Source organism: Hibiscus syriacus, unplaced genomic scaffold (assembly GCF_006381635.1).
Source record: "Hibiscus syriacus cultivar Baekdansim isolate YM2019G1 unplaced genomic scaffold, ASM638163v2 tig00000715_pilon, whole genome shotgun sequence".
NCBI lineage: Eukaryota > Viridiplantae > Streptophyta > Magnoliopsida > Malvales > Malvaceae > Hibiscus > Hibiscus syriacus.
In genome coordinates this window covers 1276791-1303349 of record NW_024061811.1, presented here as the reverse complement: position 1 = coordinate 1303349, position 26559 = coordinate 1276791, and the positions used below count along the sequence as shown (strand labels likewise).

Below are 26559 nucleotides of genomic sequence, written 5' to 3'. Positions count from 1 at the left end.
AACTGAGAAGGGGGAGCAGCACAGCAGACAGAGACAGTTGCTTACAGTAAGCACAGCAAACAAATGGCAAGAAAAAACCAATGCGAGCAGTGGCTTTTGGCTTTTGGCTTTTGGCTTTTGAACTTTAAAGATATGGAGCAAAAGGCAAAACTCTGCTGCGGATATAAAATATCTAATGTTTCGCCATAATAATTTATTATTTGAATTAATTTAGGTAAATATAAAATAGTATTTATTATATAGATTTTGTATCATTTAACAATTTAAGTTTAAACACTTTACAGTCTCGTATTCAAATCATTGATTTTAAGAATACTAATAATTTTTTAATTATTGATTTATGCATATTTCTTTAAAATATTAAAATCAATTGAATTTGATAATAATAATTAGTAATAATTATTAGTAAACAGTCTAATATTTATAGTATCCACATATATAGATAGAAGGAAAACGAATCGGACGGTCGCTTCTTAAAAATTTTATTTTTTTCAAAAAAAATATATTTTTTATTTTTTATTAAACAAATATTTTTATTCTTTTAAATCATATAAATTTGTATTTTCTTAGTATTTATAAATTTATTTTTTGGATGAAATGTATGTTTTATATAAAAAAAACAACTAAACTATTATAACACCAAAAGAAATCTACACAAAATAACCAGCCTTCAATTCCCCACCCTATATAGATTTGTGGGTCAAAATTCCCTATATTGTATCTAAAAAATATTGTATGTACAACATCACGAATCAATTCAATAAGATCAAGATCAGTTTTAACAGTATTACTAAAACATCGCCTATTATGTTCTTCCCAAGTTAAATATATACAAGCATTCTAAACTAATTTGAGGAGAAGAACACGATGAGACTTACCCGTAAGCAAAGCAACTTACCCTTAAGCAAAGCAACTTACCCTTAAGCAAAGCAACAGCCCATCCCAACACATGTTCCCACTCGGACACACCCCTTTTAACAGCACAACGATCAAGAACTATCCCCTAAATAGCAATTAACGACGAACACCCAAAAAACAAATGATTTCTTGATTTTGAATCCTCTCTACACAACACACAATGCTCCTCGACAACCAGCCCCATGCGTCGTAGCCTATCTCTGGTAGCCAATCGATCTAAGACTGCCATCCATGTAATAATAGAAAACTGAGACACATGCAGCGGAAACCATAATAATTTCTGCCAAGGAACCCTATTCTCAATCACCCTCATTTCATACCATATTCTCCTAGTTTTCAAAATGTGCCAATCATCACCAATCTCTACAATCAATTCCTTTAGGACCTCATAAGCGAGAGAACTTTTCTCAGGCTCCAACTAAGACAATTCTTAGGTTCAAACTCTCAAATATCTTGATCTTTTATAACATAGGCTCAAACCCAAGCCACCCACAACGGTCCCTCATTAGTAAGAAGTTTTCACAGCAAGTAGATGAAACAGGCTCTATTACAACATGTATGGTTTTTAAGCCCTAGCTTACCCTCGGATTTCAGGATGCAAATCTGGCTCCAACTCACTCTAGCACCGATAGTAGGGATATTTGCACCCTTCCAAAAAAATCTCATGCATAATTGTTCTACCATTTTCACCATAACTTTTGGGAAGAGCAAGCTGCCTACTCCAGAAATTAGTAATACTAAACAAGACAGATTTGATCAATTGCAACCTTCCTGCATAGCTAAGCTGGCCACTCTTCCAATGAACCAACCTTTTCTCAACGCACTCCAATAAAACTTTGATAGTCTTTCTCCATCCAACTTTATTGAATCATGGTATGAGCCTGCCTGTGGGGAGCCAATGTTGGTTCTTTATAGAGAGTTGAAGACTAATGGGTCTTCAGGACTGCTTCTTCGTTGTTGATTCTTCTTCTTTCTTTGGTGATTCTGAGTGCTGCGAGGTTGATTAGTGGCGTTTGGGTATTCAATGGCTTCGAACTTGGATTGGAGGAAGTTGTTTGGGGGAGTTGAAGAATAATCCCTAAATTTCTTTCCGCTTGAGGTCTCGGAGGGGATTTCCACTGCCAAACCTCCATCTGCTATGATTGACGAGGGGATTGTCGAATAGAGCTACGCGATTGTGGGGCAATTCATAGGAGCGGCTCCAAACTTTGGATCTATACAGAGAATTATTGAAATCCTGTGGGGGGAAACCTCAACTGTAAAGGTTAGTCTTGCCAGTTCAAACCTCTATGTTTTCTTTTTCTCGAATAAGGATATGAGGGATTGGATTCTTGAAAACGGGCCATGACATGTGCAAAACAAGCCGCTCGTGCTGAGGAAATGAGAGCCAAACTTACAGAGGCTTGATTTTGATCTTAAGCACATTGCGATCTGGGTCCAACTGTACAACGTACCTCTGGAACTCTACACTAGGTTGGGTCTTAGTTACATTGCTAGTGCTGTGGGACATCCATTATACATGGATTCTATCACGACATCGAAAGAGAGGCTCGAGTATGCTAAAGTATGCGTGGAGATTGGAGCAGGTGTAGAGATTCCTGAGATGGTTCAGGTTATGTTGAGTGATGGATTTGTAGTGAGGATTAGGGTTCATATACATCGATTACCTAAGTTCTGCTCGAATTGTAAAGTTTTTGGATATCATTCTAATGTATGTGCAGAGGGGATGCTGGTTGGTAAGTAGGGAGATGGTTTAACTAGCTCTCTTTCTTGTCCTAATGTAACCAAGTATGATGCTAGAATGAAGTGTTCAAGAAATTCTGAGCTGCGGGTTTGTGTTGCTGTAGAGATGACTGTGGAGGCCCTGCAAGAGAGTAGTGCTGATGCTCCCTTAGCTGGTATAGATCATGCCAAGTTAGATCAGGATGATGTAGTGGTTAAACAGACTGCTACTGATGCAGCAGTAGAGGTGTTAGTTGGGAATATGGTTGTACCTAGTGGTAGCCATGATGATCCTCATGTTGGTGATACTCCTTTGGCTGGTATAGATCATGATAAGTTGGATCAGGCTGATGGAATGGTTAAACAAACTACTTCTGATGATGCAGTAGAGCAGCTGGTTGGGAATAAGGTAGCACCTAGAGGTAGCCATGATAATCCTCTTGTTGGTGGTGACTTCCCTTCCCTACAAGATTCCATATTACAGAAGAATAAAGTTAAGGGAAGGAAAAAGGAGAATGTTGGATCTTCTAGTAAAATGGAATTATTGGCAGATGGTGGAGGTTGTGATGGCACTAGGAAGCCTCGAGCAGTTGCTATGGGAGTTATTGTACTGCTCAATGAGATTAAAGCCAAGAAAAAGGATATGGTTGAGAAGGCTAAGGGTAATGTGAAAAGTGCTGGGGTTGGCAATGGAGGCCCTCATATCATTCTAATGTATGTGCAGAGGCATCATCTAATATTCCTTTGAAGAACAAGGAAACTCAAATCTGGAGGAAGAAAGTTAACCTTAATCCTGTAGAGACTAATGCAAAGGTGATGCTGGTTGGTAAGTAGGGAGATGGTCTAACTAGCCCTCCTCCTTTTCCTAATGTAACCAAGTTTGATGCTAGAATAAAGTGTTCAAGAAATTCTAAGCTGCGGGTTGGTGTTGTTGTAGAGATGACTGTGGAGGCCCTGCAAGAGAGTAGTGTTGATGCTCCCTTGGCTGGTGTAGATCATGCCAAGTTGGATCAGGCTGATGTAGTGGTTAAACATACTGCTACTGATACAGTAGTAGAGGTGTTGGTTGGGAATATGGTTGTACCTAGTGGTAGCCATGATGATCCTCATATTGGTGATACTCCTTTGGCTGGTGTAGATCATGATAAGTTGGATCAGGCTGATGGAATTATTAAACAGACTACTTCTGATGATGCAGTAGAGCAGCTGATTGGGAATAAGGTAGCACCTAGAGGTAGCCATGATAATCCTCTTGTTGGTGGTGACTTCCCTTCCCTACAAGATTCTATATTACAGAAGAAGAACGTTAAGGGAAGGAAAAAGAAGAATGTTGGATCTTCTAGTAAAATGGAATTATTGGCAGATGATGGAGGTTGTGATGGCACTAGGAAGCCTCGAGCAACTGCTATGGGAGTTACTGTACTGCTCAATGAGATTAAAGCCAAGAAAAGGATATGTATGAGAAGGCTAAAGGTAATGTGATAAGTGTTGGGGTTGGCAATAGAGGCCCTCATATCCTTGCTTAAATGATCATCTGTGAAGTATTTGCTTGTGGTGTTCCGACGGTTGAATTGGCAAACATTAGTGACAGTTTGAGGTTTAAAATTGGTACTTAACTGGTTTGATATTTAGGGGTGCCATGGAATATTTATAAATTTACTCCTAACATAAAATTCTATATCTGTTTATGTATATTCAACTAAACGATGGTTAAACAAAACGATTTGAGCAAAGTCGTTTGACTTACAAAAAATGTTTAAATAATTTAATTTTATGCTTGGTTTATTATTATTTCTGTCATGTGGAAAAATATTATTAATAGCATCAGTACACTAATTTTATTGTATTAGTAGGCGGCATACGCCATCTAACATTGGCTTGTATTTTAATCATTATGATATATATATATATATATATATATTCATTATTTAAGATAATTTGATATACTTGTAGATGGTACTAATTTCTTTGTTAATTAAGTAAATAACATTACATTTGTGTTTGAATATTATGAAATAATTATAAAAAATATATAATTTTATAATTATATATTCTTATCAATACATTAAATTGTGAACATTAATTAGTCAGAGTAAACTTTGAGGAATCAGGAGGATAACAAAAAAAATCAAGATCAGAAGTAGGGATGGCAAACGGGTGGGTCGGGTGCAGATACCCCCTCCCCCATCCCCATACCCATACCCACCTAATATTTTCAAATCCACCACCCGCCCACCACCCATGATAGGTAAAAAAATTTAAATCCACACCCTGTCACGCAGGTACATCTCAATTTTATCCCCACACCTACTACCCAACTGAAGACGTACCCGGCTAGACTCGCCTTACAGCAACCTTAAGTTATACATAAGCAACAAACATAAAACAAACACGTATATTAAGAAACATAATAAAATAAACCAAGGATTATCTAAGTTAAGTTGTAACACCCCTAACTCATATTCGACCCGAATACAAGTCCGAGATATCACATTGACTTTTCAAACTTTGATTCTTAAAGAAAAATCCCGGGAATTTAAAACTTTCATTAAAACAAAATACTTTAATTTACATAAAAGAGACCACTTAATACAAAATCGATCAGAGCATTCGTAATTAACCACTTATTACATACCAACACTTTATACACAACAAAATACCTACTTTGTCAATTACTTCTGATCTGATTTCTTAGTAATGTTGCTGTTCGTGCCACTTCTATTATGAATCTTCTTATTTCTTGGTAACTACGTGTAAATCACTTACACGCTAAGTCATAGACTTAGTGATGCAATAAATGAATATGCAACAATATCTTCATGAATATGCATTATTACCATTTCCTTCATGACATTTCAATATGCATGTATCTATTACACAATAACATATATAATCATATCATGCATGTACAAAACTTACCTTCTTGTACCACTTTCACTTTACTTTGTATTTCAATTACCCATGTATATTATTGAGAATAGAGGTATGTGAGTACATTGAGGTTGTGCACTAATGCTGTCACCACAGCTCATATCAATTCCCTCATGGGGCACCGAACCTTAGTTTAGTATTCGTCCCGAAGGACTGTTATATATGTCCCGTAGGACCACTACATCCCGAAAGACTATTATACCCTCGACTCTTGGCATGCCAATTACACCTATAGCTCTCATATTGTATACTATAGGCATTATTCTTATATTTCATATGTTCATGTACTCATGTCATTTCTCTTGTGATCATGTAGCTCATGTCATGTTCTCATATCACATATCATATCACATGTGTATTTGAATCTATTCATATATATACATCATTTATCCAATCACATGAACATATATATACCTTATGCATGTAATACAATAATTATCATGTATGCATGTTCACAACTATTGTACTATGAAAATCAATATAGGAATTGGACTTATCACAAGTCTTATTCCATTATACTATACATATAGTATGCACTCACCTTAGCTTTGCTTTGATTCGATTCTAATCCTTTGATCGTTCCGGAATAAGCTTACTTTTAGTATCTACATAATCACACATGGATCTATATCAGTATTATAGCTAATATACTCTAATGGTTCACTCTTTAGATTAAGATAAATGCCAATTTTCTCTCTTAATGAAGGTATGCATCGATGCACTACTTGTGCATTGGTGCATAAAATGCATTCGATGTTTTATTATTAATGGAATGCATCGATGCACTAATTGCATTCAATGTTTATATTTTAAAAGAGTGCATCGATGCACTACCTGTGCATCGATACACCTTCATACAATTTTTGGGTTTTAACCTTGATACATCGATGCACTATGAATATGCATCGATGCACTCTGCCCAGAATCGTCTTTTTGAACCCGAAAATTCATTCATTTTGGATTAAATCCTTCATGTTTAATCCCCTTTTTTATTCTGAACTATAGTACACATCCTTAAACCAATTTATACTCATTTATTTCATCTTAAACCTCCAAATCCTATCCTTCATATGTAATTCAAGAATTACATCAATAATTCAACATGTTTGAATTCCACTTTTAACACTTCGTATATCTTAAATAGATTGATGACAAGTCAAATTTAACTTTCAATTCTAGTTATGAACTCTATTCCAAGATTTTATTTAAGAACTTCAAATCTTAAATCTCTCCTAACTCCATCATCCTTTGATATTAAGATAACTTAAGCTTTCCTTAAGCTTAGTTATCATCTAATAATCAAAAACCAATTTTAAATTTAACAAGAAACTCAATAATCAGAAATCTTACCTTTGCTTTGGTTCACAAGGAAGAAAGAAGAAGAAGAGAACTCTGGAAGCCTTGGGTGTTTTCTCCCCTTCCACCCACGTGTATCCTTATATATATATACTTATCCTTTCTTTAATTATTTTTCCTTGCAATTACTCTATTGTCCTTCCATTCCTTATTCCTTTCAATTCCATCCTACACAATAATTTACATGTAAATCTTTATACTATTCATTTATTTTATTTTAACCACCAAATTCTAAGACTTTACAACTTAGTCACTAACCCAGTATTGAGGATGTTACAACTCTCCCCCTTAAGAAAATTCGTCCTCGAATTTTCATTATGTAAAGAGGTAAGGGTACTTAATCCTCATGTCCTCTTCACGTTCCCATGTTTCTTCCTCTACTTTGTGATTCCTCCACAAGACTTTAACCAATGGAATAGTCTTGTTCCTTAGTTGCTTGGCTTCGTCAGCTAATATTTGAACAGGTTCTTCCTTATAAGTTAAATCTGGTCGAACTTCAATTTCTTCAGTAGTCACAATGTGGGATGGATCATATCGATATTTCCTAAGCATTGAGACATGAAAGACATTGTGAATCTTTTCCATTTCAGGTGGCAAAATTAGCTGATATGCTATTGGTCCTACTCTCTTAGTAATCTCGTAAGGTCCAATGAATCGAGGACTCAACTTTCATTTCCGTCCAAACCTCAATACTTTCTTCCACGGAGACACTTTCAAGAACAATTTATCTCCGACTTGAAATTCAATCTCTTTCATTTTTAAATCAGCATACGATTTTTGTCTATCAGTTGTAGCTTTCAGATTATTCTGAATTACTTGAAGTTTTTCTTCCGTATTTTGAATCAACTCAGGACCAATAACTTCTTGATCCTTAAGTTCATACCAATTCAAGGGCGTACAACATCTTCTTTCGTATAGAGCTTCATAGGGAGCCATTTTGATGCTTGACTGATAACTATTGTTGTACGTAAATTCAGCAACTGGTAAATACCTTTCCCACGATCCTTTGAATTCAATGAGACAAGCTCTTAGCATATCCTCCAGAATTTGAATAGTTCGCTCGGATTGACCATCGGTTTGAGGATGAAACATTGTACTGAAGTTTAACCGAGTTCTCAGTGCTCCATGTAATGACTTCCAAAACCGTGATGTGAATCTAGGATCTCGATCAGAAACTATGAAAATAGGTACACCATGCAAACGTATAATCTCTCTAATATACATTTTTGCATACTTATCCATGGAGAAATTAGTTCGTACAGAAATAAAATGGGCTGACTTAGTCAATCTATCTACGATCACCCAGATTGAATCCTTTTTGTTCGGAGTTAAAGGCAACCCCGTGACAAAATCCATCGTTATGTTTTCCCATTTCCATTGAGGAATTGAAATTGGTTGTAAAAATCCTGATGGAACCTGATGCTCAGCTTTGACTTATTGACAAGTCAAACATTTTGATACAAATTTTGTAATGTCTTTCTTCATTCCCGGCCACCAATATTGACTCTTGAGATCCATATACATTTTGTTCCCTCCCGGATGCATTGTCAATGGACTACAATGAGCTTCCGTTTACAAATCATTCTTTAATTCATCATCATCTGGAATTACCAATCTTTCTCGATAATACAAATTCTCATCAGACTTAATCTCATAATCCGTACCCTCTCCATTCCTTATCTGTTATATCTTCTTTAAACACTTTCCATCTTTAGCTTGTAATTCTTTAATTCGATCTAACCATGCTGGCTTGACAGTCAGTTCTGCACAAATTGCACCATCTTCTCTTAACGATAATCTAGCATCAAGAGCTCGCAAAGCTGCAAACGTCTTTCTACTCAAGGCATCAGCTACCACATTTGCCTTTCTGGGATGGAAATTAATCACAACATCATAATCCTTAAGAAATTCCACCCATCTTCTTTGTCTTAAATTCAACTCTTTATGAGTCATCAAGTATTTTAAGCTCTTGTGATCCGTATACAAGTAGCACTTTTCACCATACAAGTAGTGACGCCAGATCTTTAAAGCAAACACTACTGCCGCCATCTCTAGGTCGTGTGTTGGATAATTCTTCTCGTGCGGTTTTAGTTGTCTCGAAGCATAGGCCACCACCTTGCCTTCTTGCGTTAACACGCATCCCAAACCACTATGAGACGCATCACTATACACTATAAAGTTCTTGCCAGACTCGGGTTGAACTAACACTGGAGCTTCTGTAAGAATCTTCTTTAACTTTTCAAAACTCTCTTGACATTCTTGAGTCCAAACAAATTTTACTTCCTTTTTCAACAGTTTAGTTAGGGGTAATGATATGATCGAAAAGTTTTTAACGAACCTTCGATAATAACTAGCTAACCCCAGAAAACTTCTAACTTCTGATACATTCTTTGGAACTTCCCACTCTATAATAGCTTTAATCTTTTGGGGATCCACTCGAACTCCTTCTGCAGAAATTACATGTCCAAGGAATGTCACTTCATTCAACCAAAATTCACATTTAGAAAATTTAGCATAAAACTTCTTGTCTCGTAAAATCTGTAAAACAATCTGTAAGTGTGAACTATGCTCTTCTTTTGACTTTGAATATATTAAAATATCATCAATAAACACCACAACAAACTGATCCAAATAAGGTTGGAATATCCTATTCATTAGATCCATAAAAGTATCTGGTGCATTCGTAACTCCAAACGGCATCACGATAAACTCATAATGACCATATATTATTCTAAACGCCGTTTTTGAAATGTCTTTCTCTTGAATCTTTAATTGATGATAACAAAAACGTAGATCAACTTTTGAGAACACTGAAGCTTCCTTTAATTGACCAAATAAATCGTCAATTCGGGGAAGTGGATACTTGTTCTTGATGGTCACTTTATTGAGCTGTCTATAATCGATACAAAGACGCATTGATCCATCTTTCTTTTTAACAAATAGAACTGGAGCTCCCCAAGGTGATACACTTGGTCTAATAAACCTTTTTTCTAGTAACTCTTGTAATTGAATCTTTAATTCTTGCAACTCTTTTGGAGACATCCTGTATGGTGCCATTGCAATGGGCGCTGTTCCCAGTATTATCTCAATCTGGAATTCTACCTCTCTATCCGGAGGTAAACCTGGCAACTCTGCAGGAAATACATCGGGAAATTCTCTGAATATAGGAATTCCTTTAATCCCTTTCTCATTGGTTCTAACATCCAGCACATTAGCAATGAACCCTTGACATCCTTGTAGCAATAACTTCTTCGCCGACATTACTGAAATTACATTTGCCAATGGATTCCATCCTTCACTAAATACCACCACATCTACCCCTTCTGGACTTCTCAGCATTACTCTTTTCAATCTACAATCGACATTAGCGTAATAACGATATAACCAATCCATTCCCAGTATCACTTCAAATTCGTCGAAAGGTAATTTCATCAGATTAGCAGGGAATTCAATTCCCTGAATTCGTATGGGACATCCTCGACTCACCATATTTACCCGAGCACTGTGTCCTAACGGATTCGTCACTATCACCTCATTGCTAGTAGTTTCCAACGGAATGTTCAATTCTCCCACTAACTTACTTGTAATGTATGAATATATAGACCTTGTATCAATCAATACAATAACACATTTGTCAAACAATAGAAAGATACTTGTTATAATATATGGGTCATCATAATCCTCATTGGTCTTGAGGTTGTACACTCTAGCAGTGGAGTATATCTCCTGTTAAGCAGAGGATTCCGATTGGCTTCTTCCTCTGCCTCTACCTCTTCCTCACTGGCCTGCAGAAATAGATCTCTCTGGCTGTGTAGATTCACTGGTTAACATTGGACAATCCCGAACAAAATGCCCAGTGTCCCCACATCTAAAGCAGACTCCAGAAATCATCCGGCATATCCCTGAATGATTCTTTCCACAATGTGGGCATTTTCTGGCTTGACTCTGATTAGATCTCCCAGCTCCAGATCCCACTGACTGATTTTGTCTATATCTTATCTGATTTGATCCTCTAGCGGAGGATGCCACTGACTCTGATCTAACTTGGGGTCGAAAACCAGCATCTCTGCCCCTTTTTGATGGTGTAGAACTCGAAGAAGCACCCGATCTTTTGACTGTCTGAGCTCTCGAATTTTCAAACCTCTCATTCTGAGCTCTTTCCAGAGCCTTGGCATGGTTGAATACCTTTAAAAACGAGGATAAATTCAAGACAATTAACATTTCCTTCAACCGAGGACGTAACCCCTCTACAAACCGCTCACAAGTATTCTTCTCATAGGAATTAACTCGGTAGCAAAGCGGCTCAACTTATTGAATTCACACTCGAACTCATATACAGGGTGATTTCATTACTTCAGATTCATGAACTCTTGCTTCATTTGACGAACAAATTGATCTCCGATGTACTTATGCTTGAATCCTTCTAAAAACAATGACCAAGTTACTTGGGTGTTAGACATCCTCAATGTAACATTGGTCCACCAGATCCTTGCTTGTCCTCTCAACAAGGAAATTACTCCATCCAGCATCTCAGCATCGGAACAATGAAGTCCCGTAAGTATGACCTTCACATCATTAAGCCAAAGATCCGCAGTAACAGGACCTTCATCGGCTTCCCCTCTAAACTCTGGAGCTCCTAATCCCTTCAACTCTTTCGCAACATTCATTTTTGGAGTAGAAGTGACAGGAGGTTGGAAACGCTTCAATACCGCGTCTAACGTTCTAAAGAATATATCTTGATCATTTACAGGCATTCCAGAGGATGTCTGTTCTTCACTCTACCTAGCCAGGGCAGGTGAATTTCTGCTTTCAGCGGGTCTATCATCTCCCGCTTCATTCCTAGAACTACCTCGTCTGGACATCTATAAAAATACAACCATATAGTTCTATTAGCAAAACATCATACTTACTATTCCATCAGATCAGAAGTTTCTACTATTTTGTTGGTATGTATACATTATCAGACACTCTAGACTCCGGTTTATACCGAGAATCGACTAAACCGTAGCTCTGATACCATTAAATATAACACCCCTAACTCATATTCGACCCGAATACAAGTCCGAGATGTCACATTGATTTTTCAAACTTTGATTCTTAAAGAAAAATCCCTATAATTTAAAACTTTCATTAAAACAAAATACTTTAATTTACATAAAAGAGACCACTTAATACAAAATCGATCAGAGCATTCGTAATTAACCACTTATTACATACCAACACTTTATACACAACAAAATACCTACTTTGTCAATTACTTCTGATCTGATTTCTTAGTAATGTTGTTGTCTGTGCCACTTCTATTCTGAATCTTCTTATTTCTTGGTACCTACGTGTAAATCACTTACACGCTAAGTCATAGACTTAGTGATGCAATAAATGAATATGCAACAATATCTTCATGAATATGCATTCTTATCATTTCCTTCATGACATTTCAATATGCATGTATCTATTACACAATAACATATATAATCATATCATGCATGTACAAAACTTACCTTCTTGTACCACTTTCACTTTACTTTGTATTTCAATTGCCCATGTATATTATTGAGAATAGAGGTATGTGAGTACATTGAGGTTGTGTACTAATGTTGTCACCACAGCTTATATCAATTCCCTCATGGGGCATCGAACCTTAGTTCAGTTTTCGTCCCGAATGACTGTTATATATGTCCCGTAGGACCACTACGTCCCGAAAGACTATTATACCCTCGACTCTTGGCATGCCAATTATACCTATAGCTCTCATATTGTATACTATGGGCATTATTCTTATATTTCATATGTTCATGTACTCATGTCATTTCTCTTGTGATCATGTAGCTCATGTCATTTCTCTTGTGATCATGTAGCTCATGTCATGTTCTCATATCACATGTGTATTTGAATCTATTCATATATATACATCATTTATCCAATCACATGAACATATATATGCGTTATGCATGTAATACAATAATTATCATGTATGCATATTCACAACTATTGTACTATGAAAATCAATATAGGAATTAGACTTATCACAAGTCTTATTCCATTATACTATACATATAGTATGCACTCACCTTAGCTTTGCTTTGATTCGATTTTAATCCTTTGATCGTTCTGGAATAAGCTTACTTTTAGTATCTACATAATCACACATGGATCTATATCAGTATTATAGCTAATATACTCTAATGGTTCACTCTTTAGATTAAGATAAATGCCAATTTCCTCTTTTAATGAAGGTATGCATCGATGCACTACTTGTGCATCGATGCATAAAATGCATTCGATGTTTTATTATTAATGGAATGCATCGATGCATGCCTTATGCATCGATGCACTAATTGCATTCAATGTTTATATTTTAAAAGAGTGCATCGATGCACTACATGTGCATCGATACACCTTCAAACAATTTCTGGGTTTTAACCTTGATGCATCGATGCACTATGAATATGCATCGATGCAGTCTGCCCAGAATCCTCTTTTTGAACCCGAAAATTCATTCATTTTGGATTAAATCCTTCATGTTTAATCCCCTTTTTCATTCTTAACTATAGTACACATCCTTAAACCAATTTATACTCATTTATTTCATCTTAAACCTCCAAATCCTATCCTTCATATGTAATTCAAGAATTATATCAATAATTCAACATGTTTGAATTCCACTTTTAACACTTCGTATATCTTAACTAGATTGATGACAATTCAAATTTAACTTTCAATTCTAGTTATGAACTCTATTCCAAGATTTCATTTAAGAACTTCAAATCTTAAATCTCTCCTAACTCCATCATCCTTTGATATTAAGATAACTTAAGCTTTCCTTAAGCTTAGTTATCATCTAATAATCAAAAACCAATTTTAAATTTAACAAGAAACTCAATAATCAGAAATCTTACCTTTGCTTTGGTTCATACGCACAAGGAAGAAAGAATAAGAAGAGAACTCTGGAAGCCTTGGGTGTTTTCTCCCCTTCCACCCACGTGTATCCTTATATATATACTTATCCTTTCTTTAATTATTTTTCCTTGCAATTACTCTATTGTCCTTCAATTCCTTATTCCTTTCAATTCCATCCTACATAATAATTTACATGTAAATCTTTATACTATTCATTTATTTTATTTTAACCACCAAATTCTGAGACTTTACAATTTAGTCACTAACCCAGTATTAAAGATGTTACATAAGTGTTAACATAGATCTTAAAGTACATAAAACACCATAATAAAATAAATAATTAAAGCCTAGAAACATAAATGACAAACACATAATATTTTTGTTCTTTGGCACACAAAAATGACAAACTCTAAAATTATACCTAAATTTATAATGGTCTAAAATTTAATGGGTATTTAGTGGGCGGGCATATGCGGGACGAGTAAGGTCTCAAACCCATCACCCGCCCACTACCTGTGACTAGTGACGCTTTCTAAATCCACACCCACCCACTACTCACTAAAGTTATACCCATCCCAGCCCCAATTGGAACGGGTACAGTGCGAAATCCACGAAATTGTACCCGTTTGCCATCCCTAATAAGAAGTTATTATAAATAAAAGTTCTATCAAATTATCAACAAAGTTTATAATATATTGATATAAAATAATATTTAAATTAATATTAATATTAAATTTCAAATTAAATCTTGAACATACTCAATCCCCTTATATTTTTCCCAATTCTCTATTCTTTCGGGATACACCATTTACTTAAGGCTTAAATACACAAAAAGTGCCCAACCTATGCTTGTTTTTTCAGTTTAGTGCCTAACATTTATTTCGTTTTAGTTTGGTGCCTAACGTTTCATTCTGTTACTTAAATTAGGTTAAGCCGTGATGGACCGTTAGTTTTCTCCATTAAGTGACACGTGCCACAATATGATAATTTTTAAAAAAATTATATAAAATTAAAAAATAAAATTATATATATTTTTAAAAAAGAAAAGACATAAATTTTGAAATAACCCCAAAACTTTGAAAACCTTTATTTCAACCCCTAAACTCATATTGATCATCGCCCTTTACCGTCAACAAAGCTCCACCTGACCTCACCTCCCCTCGACGACCAAAATCCCAATGAAATCGTGACTGATCAATGATTGATCGACGACAAATCGATGTTTTATACCCCGCAAACCCTAAGATAAAAATCGCAATCCCAAACAATTTCGATGGCCAATCGATGACAACTTATAATTAGGATGATGACAATGACTACGTCGACGATGGTGGTTGATGCGGAAAGGGCAACGAGTTAGTGTTAAGATTTGGGGATTTTAGGGATTTTGAGGCTTTTTTTGTAATTTAAAAGAAATAAGGTTTTTTAATATGATAATATTTTTAATATTTTTAAAACAAATGAATTTCAAAATTACGAGATTGTGATATGTATCACTTAACGGATAAAACTAACAGTCCGTCATGGCTTGACCCATTTTGAGTAATAGAATGAAATGTTAGGCACCAAACTGGAACGAAATAAACGTTAGGTACTAAACTATAAAAACGAACATAGATTGGCCACATTTTGTATATTTAAGTCTTAGTTTAAAACTATTGCCTACTCGAGCTCATTTAAGTAAAGGCTCAAATATAAAAAAGGTGCTTAATCTATGCTCATTTTTCTAGTTTAGTGCCTAACGTTTATTTTGTTTCAATTTGGTGCCTAACATTTTATTCCATTACTCAAAATGGGTCAAGCCGTGACGGACCGTTAGTGTTCTCCATTAAGTAATATGTGTCACAATCTCGTAGTTTTGAAATTTATTTTTTTTTAAATATTATTATATTTATATAAAAAACCTTATTTCTTTTAAATTACAAAAAAGCCTCAAAATCCCCAAATCCTAACACAAACCCTCCATCGCCGACGTAGTCCTTGTCATCATCCTAGCTATAAGTCGTCGTAGTTGTCGTCGATTGACCGTCGAAATCACTTAAGATTGTGATTTTCATTCTAGGGTTCGCAGGGGAAAAAATATCGATTTGTCGTCGATCGACCGTTGATCAGTCACGATTTCATAGGGGTTTTGGTCATCGAGGGTAGGTGAGGTCAGATGGAGCTTCATCGATGGCAAAGGGCGATTGTCAGTATGCATTTAGGGGTTGAAATGAAGGTTTTCAAAAATTTTGGGTTATTCAAAATTTATGTGTTTTCTTTTTTTAAAAATATAGAATTTTCTTTTTTAATTTTATATACAAATTTTAAAATTATCATATTGTGATACGTGTCACTTAACGGTGAAAATTAAAAGTCCGTCATGATTTGACCCATTTTGAGTAACAGAATAAAACGTTAGGCCTCAAATTAAAACGAAATAAACATTAAACACTAAACTGAAAAAACAAACATAAACATTAAACACTAAACTAAAAAAACGAACATAAATTAGACACTTTTTATATATTTAAATCCTTAAACTAAACGCGAATAAGTTGCAAAAATTAGGAGAGAGTTGTCAGTGTAAGAGTAAAGGAAATTGGTGCCAACTGGGCAAGGGAGAAGCTTTTGGCAGCAACGATCATGGGGGTGTTGATAATTGTTAGGACTCAGTGAGTCAGACTGACTACAACATAAGCTTCACTTTTTTTTCCTTTTAATAATCTCTAGTCTTGTCATCCTCTGTGTTTTCCTTTATTCATATTTTTCTCTCATTTTTCCCTCATAAAATTATTCAGCGTGCGAACTATTACTATATTTTGATTTTGATTTTTGGATAAGGTTTCTCAAACAAATAAAAAAATTAAAGTAGAAGACATACGATAAAAGAGCGAGTAAAGGGGATGATGATTTTAGCAGAGAAAGTGATGGCTTGCGCATTTGGCGCAACATCAGGACCCCACTGTATTGCCTCTCCTTACTTCTGCCATCCCCTCCCCCATTTATTTACCATTCTATCATATATTATTAACATAGTTCAAGTATTAAGCTGAAACAATTATTAGTGGATTGAACTAATAATTGGGTCGATGTTGGTATCAATCTCTCTGCTCTGTATAAAATGCAAATCCTGAGCTGGAAATGGTATAGTTGTAATCCACTCCGAACCCAAATGGACACACAATTCAATTTTAGCATTTATTTAAGTTTAATAAAATTTAATTTAAATATTAATTATTCCTTTAAAATTTTAATATAAAACTATTTTATTTTTAAATCAATGATAATTTTTTAATATATATATATATATATAACTTTTATGATATCTAAATCTATTTTTTTAGCTTTTTGTTTATAAAATTCCCATTCAGCAATTTCAAGACTAACCAAATCAGACTGGATTATTCTTTTCTCTTCAATTACATGTTGATTAGCCCTAGCTAGGTTAGAAATCTGAACATTCTCTAGTTCAGCCCTCTTAGCAATAACCCTAGCAGAGATGTCAGAATAATGCTGCTTATTTAACTCTTTTAAAACTAACTTCAATCTATTCGTCTTGAAAAACAACACCTGTATTGCATTACCCCCACAACCACTCAGCCAAGAATTCCTCACAATGCTCAAGTAGTTCACATTTGTAGCCCAACAGTTAAAGAATTTGAAGGGCTTCGATCTGCTGGCCAGAATATCCCTCTGAGTCCAAAGGATTCCAAGGCAATGGTCTGATACACCAGGAGCTTTGTATTCTACAAAGGAACCTGGAAATTCCAACAACCACTGAGCATTTTTCATGATCCTATCCAATTTCTTAGCCAGATATGACTCATCTTGCTTATTTGACCAAGTAAAAAGAGGATCCACAAAAGGGTGGTCTTGCACCTCCAAATCATCAATGCAAACATGAAACTCCTCCATATCAAGAGAGGCATTTGAGCCAAAAGTAGAATAGTCCGAGCTTTCCTATGTTTTAGCAATGACATTGAAGTCACCCCCAATCACCCAAGGAATAGAACCAATATCACTCTCCAAAGACCTCAAATGCTCCCAAAGATCTCTCATATGCTGACTGTTATTACTCCCATAAACTACAGTAATAACAATACTATGACCAGCCACATCCCCTTTAATGAAAAAGGCTTGATCACAGCCCCTAAACACTAAAAATGACAAGTTTCTCTTCCATAGAATCCATAGCATGCCCCCATCAATGTACTCATAGTTAGCAGCACTATGCCACTCTTCAGCAATGCTAGTAAACGCCTTAGATTTATTAAAGCTTCTAACCCTAGTTTCCATAAAACAAGCCATATCAACTCCAATACTCTCTAACCTCTTTAACATTTTTCCTTACTTAAGGGTATTATTAATACCCCTCACATTCCAAAAGCAGCAAATCATTGAGTATGATTAAGAGGGACAACAATACTGGCAATCTTTTCAATAATGTCTTTCTTCTTAGCTTTGATCTCATTAAGAAGCAAGGAGACACCCAAAGCAGCATCTCTAGGCTTCCTAGTACATTCAATTCCTCCTACTTCAGTCAAATGTTCCAATTTGCTAGTTGAGCCAGAATTTTCTTTCTTCCTACCCTTAGACTTCTTCTTGTTCATTGAGTCTTGCAGGGTAGGAAACTCTCCACCTTGTTTATTGTGAGTAAGAATAGTTTTTGGTTTATCCACCCTTACCATATCACCAGCATTATCAATCAGTTCTACCCCTTTAGCATCAATCAGCTTTTGGTTTATGCACTGGCTGCAGAAAGATGACCTAAATACAAGATTCTTCCATCAAAAAGTGGTGTCTCATAAGAAGTTGAACACTATAAGGGTCATCATGGATAAAGTTGGGCAATATCATGAGTCTTTTGATGGTATGGCTTCTGTTTTGTTAGAATTCTATAGCAAACTGATTGGAGCAACAGATCCTTTGGTTCAAGGATGTCAGATGGAAGGGTTGAGAGATCTTCTGAACTATTCTTTGCCTGCTGGAGCTGACAGTGTTCTTGTTGGGGAGATTTCAGGCATGGAAATTAAAGAACCCTTGTTTAGACAAGGGAAGGACAAAAGCCTTGGGCCTGATGGTTATAATTCCTGGTTTTTCAAGACTGCTTGGGAAATTGTTGGTAATGACTTCCTAAGAGCTGTTAGGTACTTCTTTCATTCTTCTTATCTTTTGCCTGCTTTCAAAGCAACAACTATTGTCCTAGTGCCAAAATCATTGAATGCTTGTAAGGCTAGTGAATTCAGACCCATATCCTGTTGTTCTATTGTCTATAAGACTATTACTAGGATTTTGGTCACTAGACTTGCCAAATACTTCCCTGACATGATCTCAGCTAGCCAGTCAGCTTTTGTAAAGGGCAGAAGCATTATTGATAATACCTTATTAGCTCAAGAGATTGTTAAAGGATATTCTAGAAAGAATCTTTCCCCTAGGTGTGCAATCAAGATTGACTTACAAAAAGTATTTGATTTGATTAATTGGGGTTTTATGCTTACTGTTCTTGGAGCTTTGGGTCTGCCACCTATATTTTGTGATTGGATTAAAGCCTGTGTAACAACCCCTAGCTATTCAATAGCTTTGAATGGTAGCCTAGTGGGATTTTTCAAAGGTGCAAGGGAAGTTTGGCAAGGAGACCCTCTGTCTCCTTACCTCTTTGTTATGGTCATGAATGTACTCTCCTACTTGCTTGATACTGCTGGTAAGATTGGAATTTTCAAATATCATCCTAGGTGCAAAAGAATTTCCCTAACCCACATTTGTTTTGCTGATGACTTGTTGTTGTTTTGTCATGGTTCCTTAAACTCTGTGTTGGGTGTTGTAAGTGTCCTAAATAAATTTTATGAGATGTCTGGCCTGAAGTTAAATGCTTCTAAAATTGAGATTTATGCTTGTGGGTTGAATGCTGGAGATTTAGAGCAGATTAAGTGTGCAACTAGTTTTCGTGTCAATCAGCTCCCTGTTAGATACTTGGGGGTGCCACTTGTAACTCGTAATCTCTCGAGGAAAGATTGCACTGCTCTTGTGGTGTGTATTAAGGAGAAGTTGAGGCAATGGTCAAGCATGAAATTAAGCTATGGTGGGAGGTTACAACTTATCAAAACGATCAGTATATTTAGTTACTGGAGCAGGCAACTTGTTCTACCGAAGGGAGTGATCCAGGACATTGAAAGGTTATGCATGTGTTTCTTTTGGAAAGGTAATGATACCTCGGCCAGGGGAGAAAAAGTTGGCTGGAATCAAATCTGCTCACTTAGATCTGAGAGAGGCTTGGGGCTAATGAGTCTAGCTGACTGGAACAAGACTTGTTGTTTCCTGCTTGTCAAAAACATCCTAGCTGGTGCGGGGTCTTTGTGGATTGCCTGGATTAAAGCCTATTCCTTCAAGCATGAGGACTATTGGAGTGTGGGAAATAAACCCCATTTCAGCTGGATACTTAGAAAATTGATCAAATTGCGTGATGAGACCAGGGGTCTGTTCCCAGTTTCTGTAATCTAGACTCAAGTTAGAGGTCGATGGGTATAGGACAAAAAGGATAAGGTGGATTGGCATAGTCTTATATGGTTTCCTGCTCACGTCCCAAAATTTTCTTTAATCACTTGGATGGTAATCCTTGATAGGCTGCCTATCAAGGATAAATTGGTGTGGTTTGGAGTGGCGATAGATCTTGCTTGTGGATTGTGTGGGGATGTATTTGAATTTAGGAACCACCTATTCTTGGATTGTCCTTACTCGAGAGCAATTTGGGGTTCTATTTTGCAGGATTGCTGGTTGCAACAGCAAGGAGCAAGTTGGGATGATATGCTCTACTGGATGGCTAGAAATTGGAAGGGTAAGTCCCTGCTAGTTCATATTCTGAAACTGGCTTGGACTGGATTCGTTTATTCCATTTGGGAAGAGCGCAACTTTCGTATTTTTAGAGGATTGTCAAGTTCAATAGATGCAATTGTAAATACTATAAAAGAGGCTGTTAGAATTAAGTTGTACAGACATGATATGAATAGGGTGGATAGGGTCAATAGATAACTTTGTATTGTTTGGGGTCTCATGTAATTGGTTGTAATTCTTGTTCCTTGTAGCAGCTTGCTTTCTTTTGGATGAATATATTTGATTATCCAAAAAAAATCTATTTTGTTTTTTAAATCGAATTAAACCGTAATTATCTAAAACTAATACACAAACTTAATCATATCGAAGTTGGGTAGGTGGCATCAACCCTGCTTCATGTTTCAATACAAATGGTTGAATTCATGCCCGCTGTTGTTGGATCTTTTCAATTTCCCAAGCTTTTTCATCCATTTTATTAAATACTCTGCTAGCTGTGGTGGAAGATGGGTATTGTGGTTTTGTTCCCAATCTATGTGGTTCAGGGGAGAGGTATGGTAGCTGCTGGTGCTGGTGTGAATGGGCGCTGCCAATTAGTTGGCACAATCACGATATACGCAACATGACCGAAAACGCGACCGCGATTTAAATCCCTGGTTGTGAGTCTTATCAAATCAATGGTGAAAGTTGAGTGGTAGTTCTTGAGTGAAGGTGGGATTAAGGAAATTGAATCAGGTTTATAGTTGTCATTGTTTCTGGTTGGTTGATGTTCATTGTTCTGGTTCGGCGTGTGGTGCTTTGTTATGCCTTGGTTTTGAGTTGGAATTGTCTCAGTTTGGGCAAGTGACCAGGGAGCCTTGCTTGGCTTGTTGTGGGTCTATCCGGCTGTATTACTATTGGTAATGTGACGTTTATCCATTCGGTATTTTATGATCACTATTTTTATTTCATTTAAGATTAGAGAGATTTTTTAGTAATACCTATATCAGTACGTTGTTTTGTATGATATCTCAAATATAATACAAAACACCTTTTTTAAATAAAAAAAATCATGTTTGCACAATCTAATATTTGACAATCAATCAATAATATTCTATATATATATATATATATATATATATTTGAAATATTTGTAATGAATACTTAATTATATTAATTTTTTTCTTTTAATAATTAAAATGATTGAATTACACTTTTAACTTTACGAAATCCATATATTAGAATAATTGATAATGACACACACATATAATATACAAATATATTCAAATTTAATTATAGATTTATTTTAAATGCAAGCTAATAGAATGAGTTGGCTGTCATTTCGTGAATTCCATCTAATTTCCCTCTCTTATATGAACAAATATGCAGTAGCGACGGATAAAATTGAGACTAATGAGTTAAAATTCCGATAATAATTTTAATTAAATTGAATTTTGAATCAGTATCTATTAAATCCTATACAAAGGTAACAAAAATGGGTATGGAATTGGTCAGAGCATCTGGTAATCATTCTCTAATTTCTTGTAACGGACTTATCTTGGAACCCATCTGTATATGCACAGCAGGGCCAGATTCTTCTTGTATCTCCGCAAGTTCCAACATAGCCGGCGTTTGATGCTGATGAGCCGATGAATCCACGGAGGAAACAGCGGTGGTGGTGTTCTTAGAATCATCAGCGGCAGCAGGCGAAGATTGTCGTTGCTTTTTCCGTTTCAGTTTCAACCCCGGCGTGCCATTCTTTTATTGCATTCGCTGTTTGCACTTCCAACAGTGCTCTCTTGAAATTTGAACCATCTACAAATTCAGAAAAAAGGTTACAGATTCATAGCTAGAGCAGGGAAATATGAAGAACATTCATAAAACCTTACTTGGGTCACAAGAGCATAGAGGGGGAGAGTAACGTAACTGCATATGACTTGAACCGTCACCCTGCAACCAAATTAAATTGTATTTATCTCTATTTCATTAAATATTTAAAACAAAAGAAAAGGGAATTGGAGCTTACGCTAACACCACCCTTGTCACGATTATTTCTTTGTGCTCATGGTAGCAGGACTCTAGTCCATATTGCGTCTGAAAATTAAGATAAAAAATTAATAATAAAAAAATAATTAATATTTAAAAAAATATTGATAAATACCGTGACCCAGACGAAAAAATGCTACTTCAAACGCATTCTGAGGACAAAAGGTCAATTAACATATAGTGGGAAAATAACAATTTTAAAACATAGTTGTCATGGGGAAGACTTATTCACCATAAATAAGGTGTAATGTAAAAGGGTCAAAACAAATGTGGGGCGATTGAACCAGAACAAATTGTAGTTTGGTTGCACCAAAGGAGCTCCTCGGGTTACACTGTTTTGATCTTTCACTCGATATGCCATTTTCGCCATTATCACTTGCAGTTTGGTTCCCAAAATCAACGTTATCCGGTGGAACAATTGACTTGGTAAGATGTTCATAAAGTTGCCCAATTTAAAGCTATCATAACATAACAGGACAGTGATTACCGTCAATGGCAGAAATGATACACAGAGATACACATTCCAACCTGCTGAAATTCATACAGCAAAGACTACCAGCCTACTAAAAATAAAAAAAAAAACTTGGTTTAATTTTTTACTCACCGTGTACATCTACCAAGAGGAAGATAACAACCAAGAGCCACTTGAAAGGGCTGCGTTGATCCAAGAGAAGCAGAAAATTTTGGTATTAACTCTTTTGTTTTATGTTCTAACAAAGAAGTAATCATCTTCAGCATGTTGAAACGAGCAAGGATTTAGTACCTGATGCCAACTACAACTTTGAAATCATCATCCAGTGATCGTTGTATGTACTTCTGGAAATTGAAGGAAGTGTTTGTCGATAAATGAGTCTACAAAAACAAAGGATTTCAGTTTAAACAAAAAGACCATATTCAATCCAGTTTAGATGGATAAATGATGTACTAACGGAGACGAAGTGATGGCGTAGAGTAAAATAATCAGTTTTGGCCACTGAATTGAAGAACTGTTGGAAGAAGCAACTCTGCACAATTTAAACATTTCTTTCATTTAGAGTCCAAATTTTGTTCTTCAACAAAGACTGATGTCTCTGCACATGAATTCATATGGCGACGTGCAAAGGTTGTTTGTCTTGTGATCCTAAAGCGATTGGGATCTAATATTTTGAAAGTTGTTCTGGACAACAAAAAAAAACAGGATTAGTAATTTGTTGTGAAAATTATTAATATATTTACTATAATAGATTCTTAAAATATAGATTAAAAATGTATTGGGAAATTTTTAGGATTGTATTATATTTTAAAAAAAATTATAAAAAAGTAATTTTACTAAATGTTTTGAAAGATTGTATTATACATGCATTCTATTGAAATTATTACATTAAATAATATATTTAGTATTTTTATTAATAATGTTAACTTTTGATGACATAATAATATAATATTGTATCATATGTCAATTATGATATTATCAATAAAACCGTATGAAACCACTTTCAAAAAAATAATATTATATTGTAGTTTTTTAAACAAATTTCAAAATTTATAAAGATTTATTGAGAACGCTAAACAATTAGCATCAGAGTTTGAGTACCAACTCAAGAGAAAAAAAATAATTTTAAAAATATATTAAAATAACAATTTAAGAATGAAAAATCTTATATTAATATAATAAAAGATATCTAATCTAAAACTAAATATATATTTAAATCTAAATAATACTATGGCTTAAGCATTAACATTTTAAATTACCTGTCGTCAATTATATTGTTTTAAGCGTTAAAAAAATGATTTATTAGGGGAGAGAGTTTGTAGAGAGAAAGATACCAGGGCTCCATAAGGTTTACAACTTCCCAGCACCGTGATTCTCATGCAAGTGAACGTAATTAATCGGATAGAGACATCTCTAATATACAAGTCGTTCGGGTTATTTATTTAAATCGGTGGATTGAATTTTATAAATCTAATTCTGAAAATATTTTTTTTAATTTTGCAAATGTTTAATTTTAATTAAAATTATACAAATATTTTTTTTTGAATAGTTCCTATTTAAAGTGAGGGGTTGGGAAACTTTTTCTCCTAATAGGTATGAATTTACAATCTAGGAAAAAAGAAAACGTCGATTGAGAGTTTTTAACCACATACATTAAAGATTTTTTAATATTTTTTAAAAATTTAAAGTTTAATTTTAAGATATATAAAATTTTAGCATATAAAAATAATTTAAGATGAAAAAAACTACTTGTGCAATATATATCACATGTTTATATAGTAATAAATTCTCCAATATGTTCTGATAAGAAATTCTCTAAATAGTTTATTATATGATATAGAAATTTAGAAATGAAATAAATGATTTTATATGAATAAGTGTATAATTGACTATGAATGAGACATAATTAATTGATGATTTTAACTGCCGAGTAGACTATATTGCTCGAGGGGAAGCCACAAAATTAAATATACGTTATTTAATTAGAAAAATAATATGGTTATAAATAAACAATTCAAGATAGGATTCAAAGCAATTAAGATATAGCATGAAATAATAAAATTAAATTAAATCACATAGAAATTATAAAAATAAATAAATAGATTTTAAAAATGTATTTTGTATGTTATATTTTCGATATTTACTAAAGAAATGGTTAGATATAGTAATAAATTTACCGTTGTCAACTTGATATTTCACCGTTTGCGTCTCATTCTCCCAAGCTTTCCAGCGCCTCATCTAACAGTTAAGAAATATATTTAATTAATTAAAATTAAGCTCTCAAAAAAGGGATTAATTAAATAAAATGAAAGAATGATGAACCTTAGCCCTTCCTAAAGCCATAGTGAGCACACTATACACAATCTGCATAGCTGCTAAAACAAACAAGAAGATGCTCAGCTGGTTCCCCCCCCCCCTCCTCTGATATTAGAGACGTCTTTCCCTGTCATTTCCATTTGTTACTAATTAATTACACTTTAATAACTTCATATTTGTTACTAATTAGAACAAGCCTCGGGAGTCACAGTAATCTGAAGATTTACTATCATCAAGTAATATTCTTCCATGTAATGCATCGACGCTCCATATTTGTTCATAAACAAAATCTTTTGTAGCTTTTATAGATTCAATGGTTTTCCGGCATGGAAGCATGGAATCTGCAAGTTCATTGGGTATGCAAATTCTTGAGATGAAGCTCCGAGTCGCCGTTAACGTAAGAGACATGAAACCCAGCACCATAAGCACTGATACAAGTTAGAAGAAAATATGAACACAAAATCATAAAAATAGTAAGCAGTTTTCGTGGTATTCTAACTTGTGATTTTACCTGAATTAAGCTTATCGACGGCGTCATAGAGTGCAGTTTTCCTACGTCGCTTCAGCCACTGCAAAGGATGGTTCAAACAACTGGTTAATCACCAAACGATCGACGATTATATATCTGAAGAAATTAATTAATTTGTCTACATTTGAGATGAGGTGGATCAAGTATTCGATGAGAACGAAAAGGGAGACGATGACGAAGCAAACGGTGGCGACGGCTCAAGTGGGAGTCGCTTCAAGAGAGCGAGTGGTGGAGGCTTCTTTTCCGGCAGCCATGGTTGTTTTTTCACGTCAACAAGTGGATATGCATCAAGGAGGGCGCTGATTTTGTAACAGATAAGAGCGATTAATCAAAAGCATTAGAGTGTAGTGTCGGAGAAATAAATAAGCTCAGGACCCGAAATTAGGGAATTTAATTAGCTGGGCCAATGACATTGACAATGACGGTGAGAATCTTGGAAGTTGTGTGCAAGCTGTTACTTTCAACGCTACAAAGCTGGAGGAGACTTTTGGCGGGTTTAGGAAGCGGCATTGTCAATGAAAGTTGTAGGCCTTTTTATTATCTAAAATTATTCCAGAGTTTTGTTTTTATTATTTTAAAATTA

The 26559-nt window shown here is 35.1% G+C and overlaps 1 pseudogene; it reads right to left on the bottom strand.

Moving 5' to 3' along the window:
• Positions 1–805: 805 nt before the first annotated feature.
• On the bottom strand, positions 806–26318 carry LOC120210438 (annotated as a pseudogene).
• Positions 26319–26559: the final 241 nt, after the last annotated feature.